The sequence below is a fragment of the Sabethes cyaneus genome, chromosome 3 (genome assembly GCF_943734655.1).
Source record: "Sabethes cyaneus chromosome 3, idSabCyanKW18_F2, whole genome shotgun sequence".
NCBI lineage: Eukaryota > Metazoa > Arthropoda > Insecta > Diptera > Culicidae > Sabethes > Sabethes cyaneus.
In genome coordinates, this window is record NC_071355.1 from 160,635,062 (window position 1) to 160,641,727 (window position 6,666).

Here is a 6,666-nt window from a genome sequence, read left to right on the forward strand (position 1 = left end):
TCAGTTTTAGTGTACACGTTTTTTCAATATTTCAAAACACACCCACAAATTTTGTAAAACAAATCTAAATCAAACGTAATAATTACCAGCACTGCTATTAGATAGTAATGACCGGAACGCAAGGCACCGGACAACTAACTGAGTATGCATGATAAGCTCCCCCGCGGTAAAGCTCTCTGCAGCCATTATGTACAATAGTGAAATGAACATTTTATCAGTTAATTAAAAGCCTTCATCCGTCATTTGTCTGTCTCTTATGGATAGGTATATAGTAAATAGTATCAAAATTCTTTAGTTTTAAATGGAAATGCACGATCAAATTTTCTAGTTCATGTTGAAATTTTCAAATGTTCGTTGAATAATGTTGAACACAAAAAGCGTAATTTTATACAACAGTACAGTCAAGTCTTATTTACACGGTTTATTTTATGATTTTTGAATTAACGGGTTTTTTTATGACGATTTTTGAATTCATACGGTTTTTTATGACGACTTTTGAATTAACGCGGTTTTTTACATCATTTTTCGAATTGACGCGGTTTTTTTCAGGGATTTTTTAATTTGAACGGTTTTTTCGATGATTTTTAATTAACGCGGTTCTTTACGTCGATTTTTGAATTAACACGGTTTATTTTATAACGATTTTTGAATTATCGCGGTTTTTTACAACATTTTTCGAATTAACGTGGCTTTATTTTACACGCCACGTATCCCCCGTGTAAAAAAAGACTTGAGTGTATTAGGAAACAGGAAGGTATTCTGGTAACATTTTGAGGAAATTGAATATGTCATCCATGGTAATGCTTATTGAATTAACTTTTCTAATACACTGACGGTCAGTCTTTATGAAACTAGAGCTAATCTCTGGCCCCATTTTTGCAATGAATAATCGTGAAATCTTATTGAACCAATGCAAATGAAAACTGTTAGCGTAGTTTTATTTTATAGTTTTTCAAAGCGGTTTTGAGGGTAACTAATATTTTTCTCTAGGTTGCTTTAACTAAACCAAAATGTTTTGTTGCTCACGCTCTGCCAACACCCGTTTATATCTGCATTATCCACAATTAGCCTTGATGGTATTTAAAAAAATAGTAATGATGTTTGTAAAACATTACGATGTAGAGGTCATCACATGGTCAATGTTAAAGTTAGGTCAAAGTTTCGAATCCGTTTATTTTTTCTGTGTTACATTTAATAACAACCTATTTTTCTGTGTGGATTCATCACTGCGATCTTTTTTGTTACTATCGCTGTTGAGTAAGTGATAAGATTATAAATTTTTTACACGTGCTTGTGTGTATTCGGTTTACCCTTACTTCAATGCTTACACTACTTTACCCACCTCTTTCCGCATGACATTTATTTTTGTACTGTCAATGGGCATCATCGTTGGAACGATATAGAGAAGATTAGCATGGGCCCTGCGCAAAGATGACACAACAACCTTACAATAAACAATAAAAAACGTGAAAACAATGGGAGTCACGTCAAGAAAATAGATTCTTTTTTCTTTTAATTTCATTAACCCCTCTAAGGTCTACATCATTTTTAGCACCGCAAAATTAACTAAAATGACCGTAACTTTTTTATCTTTCAATATTTTTTCACCAAATTTGGGAATTGCACCGAAAATATTATCTATTTTCATAATATCTATAGATAATGGCCATATTTCATATGGTCCCGGAGTTATTCCGGAGTTCCTTGGGGGACCGAGATATGGCTTTTTTAGATAAAGTTGCCAAATATCTAAAATTTGTTTGAAATCTATTGATTTTTGTATACATATCATCGACTGAGAGACATGACCCCCTTTGTACTTTATGACGAGCTTGAGACGATTCTCAAAAGAATCACACGCGGCACGCACCTGGTCCATGGGCATCTCGTCTCAGATCTTGGAAATGAGCTTCTTAAATTGGTCCATCGTGCTCACTTTATGTTCGCCCTGCTTGGCCAGCATGCACGACCATACATAAAAGTCCAGGGGACCTGGGGGCCCTGGGAGGCCACAAAGTCTTATCGAGAAAATCAACCAAATTCTCTCGACACCACGCTTGGACGATATTCGCCGTGTGGGCCGGTGCACCGTCCTGTTGAAAGACGTAATGATCTTTCCCGTAGAGGTCATGAAGTGCCAGGGGCACAACCTTCTCCAGAACCTCGGTCTTATAGTACGCGGCGTTGATTTTCACGTTTTTCTCGATAAACAGCAGTGGAAGCTTTCCACACTTGGATACGACCCCCCAAACCATCACTGACGCGGCGCTCTGGAACCGCGGGGTGTTTATATGGAACGGGGGGATACTGGCCAACGTCGACGCCTCCACCCGATCATTTAGGACATTGTGCGGCTGGTGCAAGATGAAGAGTTTCTTATCAGAAAAAACGAACTCCTAACCAGCGTGCCGCAAAAGTATCAGTTTTGCTCTGTCCAACCTCCTCTTCGTCGTAGCCTCCGTTACCCCGTGAACCTTGCGTTTCTTGTACGGCTTGCATCCCAGGTCCTTCGTCATGATGGTGTGGGCAGTCCCGATCGACATATCAAGGTCAACAGCGGTCTTCCAGAGCGAGTGGTTCATTTTTCGACGAACCCGCTCCCCCATCACCTTGATGACTGCTGGCGTCCTCGCCGAACGCGGCCGCCCGAATCTAGCACGGCCGAGCCCGTCTCCCGGTACCGACGGATGGTGTTATAGATGAAATTCCGCTTCACCCCGTGGGATTTCAACCGCCGAAATATGACGTCGGGTCGTTCACCTCTCGCAAACAATTTTACTACGACGTTGCGGTACTCCTTGATCGCGAGTAAACAAAATGAAAAATGACATCAAGTCGACACCTTGCGCGTCGGTTAGTCTATATATAAGGCTAAAGCTGACACCAATACCAATGCACAGAATGCACATGATGCGCATTTACACCACGATGAAAAGTTGTATTCGAACTTATTGAACACCCTGTATATGTATGACCGAATTTCACGGTCAAGACTAAAAACATGAGATTAGCCTAATTTTATATCCAATTTCTAGTCAATTCAAGCCCAACTTCAAGTCAAATTTTAACTTGAGTTCTAAAGTCAAAGTTAATTTCAAGTACAAGTTTATGTCCAATATCAAGACAAATTTCGAACCAAATTTAAAGTAAGATTTCTTCCGATTTCAAGTTAATACAGGGTACGGAAGGGTATTTCCAGCGCGCTACTAAATTCGGCATGCATTACCTTTTTTGCTGCGCTTTCCCAAATAAAAACTTTGCCGCTATATAACAATACTGAAACGAATGTAGCACTCATAAGCTTTAATGTGTTATAGCTATTTTCATAAAAATGTAAGTAATTTGCTAAATTTTATTCAATAAACATCAAAACCACTGTTTTTCCACTGGCACGTAATCAGGCTGAAAAAACCAGCAGCAATCGCTTACGCGTATCCGCTCTTGGTGATGGTTTGGAAAACACACAATTATGATCACGTTTACTTATTCTAGCAACTAAACAGCTGTGAATATGGTGTCACAGAACAATTTTACTTCTTTTCATCACGGAAGAACACACAAATTCCCCTCTGGCAATTGGTTTTAATTTCAGCATATGGTGCTCTATTTACACTACTACCAAGATGTAATGCAGTTGCGCCTGAAACTCTTCTATCGTGTTGACATAGCTAGTATTTGAGTGACAACCACTTGCTTCTGGTCCTAATGTATATGCACGATTCAATGATACACTAGCGCCAGCAGTAGGCTGTTGCCACTGCCAAACTTATTACCTTCAATGAGCCGGTATCTAGGCAATACCGACACGTTATCCATCGGTCTCTCTTTTGATATGTTTTTGAAAAGCATCTAATCCCTGTGCAGGCTATTTCGGCCGGTCGGATTTAAAAAAACACAGACACCACTATAGAAAATGGGCCTAATTTATCCGCAGCGACTTCATTATTTCTCGCGACTATAACTCAAATTTAGTAGCGTTTCATTAAGGCCAAAATACACGTCGATATTCAGTAAATATTATTCTATCAACTGGCAGAAAAATTTTGTCTCGAATGAATATAGTTTCAACGTAATTCCTGAATATTGTCTAGGCTACCGCTTAATGGGTTGAAAATATCCTCCCATACCCTATGACAACAATTCAAACCTAAGTCCTCTGATTTCAAGAGGAATTTTATGCAGTGGAATAAATAAAATTTCAAATCTAATTTAATATCCCATTTTTAGAACAAATTCAATTCGAAGTTAATTTCTATTTCAACTCCGATGTGAGTTCTAATCTCATGTCTAAGACAATTCTAATTTGACCTCAGATTGAAAGTCCAATACCAACCCCAATGTAGGTCCCGTTTTAAATCTAGATTCAAATCCAATTCAATTCCAATGTCCTCTCGTATTTGAAGTCCAATTTCACCTCCGATTTCAAGTTCAATTTCAAGTTCAAGCTCGATTTCAAGTCTAATTTCAATTTCAATTGCAAATTCAATTGAAGTCCGATTTCAATTATTCCGATTTAAACCCTGGATTTAAGGCCAGCTTTCCAGTATTTAAAAGTGGCGATCGTCGGAACGTGAGAAACTATCTTGAGAAAAAAGAAAAAGAAGGCAAAATTTTATTTTTTCAATCATTTTTTTTCTTCTTTTTCTTTTTTCTCAAGCTGTGTTTTGTGATACAAAGCGCAAAAGTTAATAGTCTTTACCAAGCTTTTACCAACAAAAAAAAAGTTTGTTCCAATACGTTGTGTAGCTTCTGAGAAAAAGATAGGTACATAAAGTTTGAAAATCGTGTATTTACAGTAGCGGCGTTTTATCCCGTCGAGGTTGTTCCACGCCGCACTGGAATGCCTATGTGTATGATCGTTTTTTGTACACTTCCCATGGTCGTATCATTACAAAACTAGTATCAAAATGAGCGGAAAAGTATCGAAATATGACATAAAAAATTATTGATTTTTTCAAAATTTTTAATCATTTATTAAAGGGGCATAAATCTACCAATCGATACCTTGAGTGATTTAAATAAAACGCGAGATATTTTTCATAGTGCTTTCTGTGCGTTGCATTGAACTATTTTTGGACATCCCTCACAAGCATGTGCGCATAAAAATCACATTGGTAGCCTACACAAAGGCGTAAAGTTTGCAATGCTACCCATGCAATGGCAGTTCATAGACTGAGGTTACACTCTCGAAAATCAATACTCATTAAAAGAATTGCAGTTCCAAACAATCAATGTTATTTGGTGTTTTATTTTGACTAAATTTATTTCAGTTTAAAAATCTAACTGTCATGCACATTGGTTTTCTTTTGAAAATTTTCAGCAGCTTTGCGTGCTAGATACATATAATTGTATATTGCACTATGAAATATGCACTATCAAAAAATCAGAAAACTGAATTTCACGAATCCGCTTTTTGTATTTTTCTGTTAAAAGTAAACTCTTCAATTAAATACACAAATATCAGGTGTCTAGTTGCTGTTTCTGAAATATATTTATAACGCTGTCAAAATTGAAAAATGACATGATTTAGACCAGAAAATGAAATAGAAAAAATAAGAGTACTTTCAAATTTGTTAGTCGATTACTTTTTCTCCACAATTCTTTTAGAAGATTCTAAAAATATCTTTTTCTTCTTTTTCTTATTTTTTCATTATCATCGGCGGTCGAATAAGAAAATATGTATAAAAGAAAGAAAACAAAAAATAATATTGTCCTTTAATTCTACTGCCATGCTATTATCTAATGATAGATACGCATTTCGATCCCGACGTGAGGTCTTCTAAAAAACAAAGGTTAATATATAAAAGAACTATCACTACGTGCCACGCATTATTATACCATTTTAAATCTAACCAGATTTAAACCGGATTTAACAGCCCTGATCCCACATTTGTAATCGCTCAATCTTATAATTATTATTTACACTCAACTGAACCAGAAACACTTGGGATGGCCTTTATCAAGCTAGTAATAAGAAATAGTGAACTTAATGGGATTTGGCCCCGATCAATACATAATCACTTGTTCCAGGCTGGTTAACCCGACATGCGGTCTGCTACCGTTAAGCTAAAAATGCATGAAGTTAAATGCGTTAAAAACAGCGTCAGTCAAATTTTGATTTCTACAGCAAGCAAATGTCTGTTCTAGTGTTAATTTGCTTAAACCTGTCGTTAATGAGATAGTTTCCAAAACATTAAGTTTGACAACCAAATTGTGTGGATGAAATTCTTGGTCTTCCCAAGTAACAATTTGAGTTTTATTACACTCTAATGATGATATCTTTGACTATTTTTCATAAAAACTGTAATCAAGCCAAGTAACATTAAAATGCTTGGGCTAAGGCATATTTCGAGATATACCTGAACTTATGGACCAACTTCAAGAAATCCTACAAAGGTTTTATAGAACGATAGTACAGTAGGATTTTGAATTTGGCAACAAATGCCTGTAGCCTATTTGCCAAAATTGAGACCATGCCAAAATCGAAACCCTTTTTCGATATGCCAAAATTGAATGTAAATGCTATGAAAATTGACTAAATATCATTATTATTAACGATTTTTCCACGATTGTAACCATTTTATGTTTAAAAAATCCCCCATGAGCTATCCGTCCGGTGCAAGTAACTTTTTGACACCGTGTGGTAAAATATAGTCCTAAGGCAGT

At 36.6% G+C, this 6,666-nt stretch overlaps 1 non-coding gene across 1 annotated transcript; it reads left to right on the top strand.

The window, feature by feature from the left end:
* The first annotated feature begins 1,357 nt into the window (after positions 1-1,357).
* Positions 1,358-1,467, top strand: LOC128744861 (U6 spliceosomal RNA). Its single transcript, XR_008412478.1, has one exon. It is a non-coding gene; the product is annotated as a U6 spliceosomal RNA (small nuclear RNA).
* Positions 1,468-6,666: the final 5,199 nt, after the last annotated feature.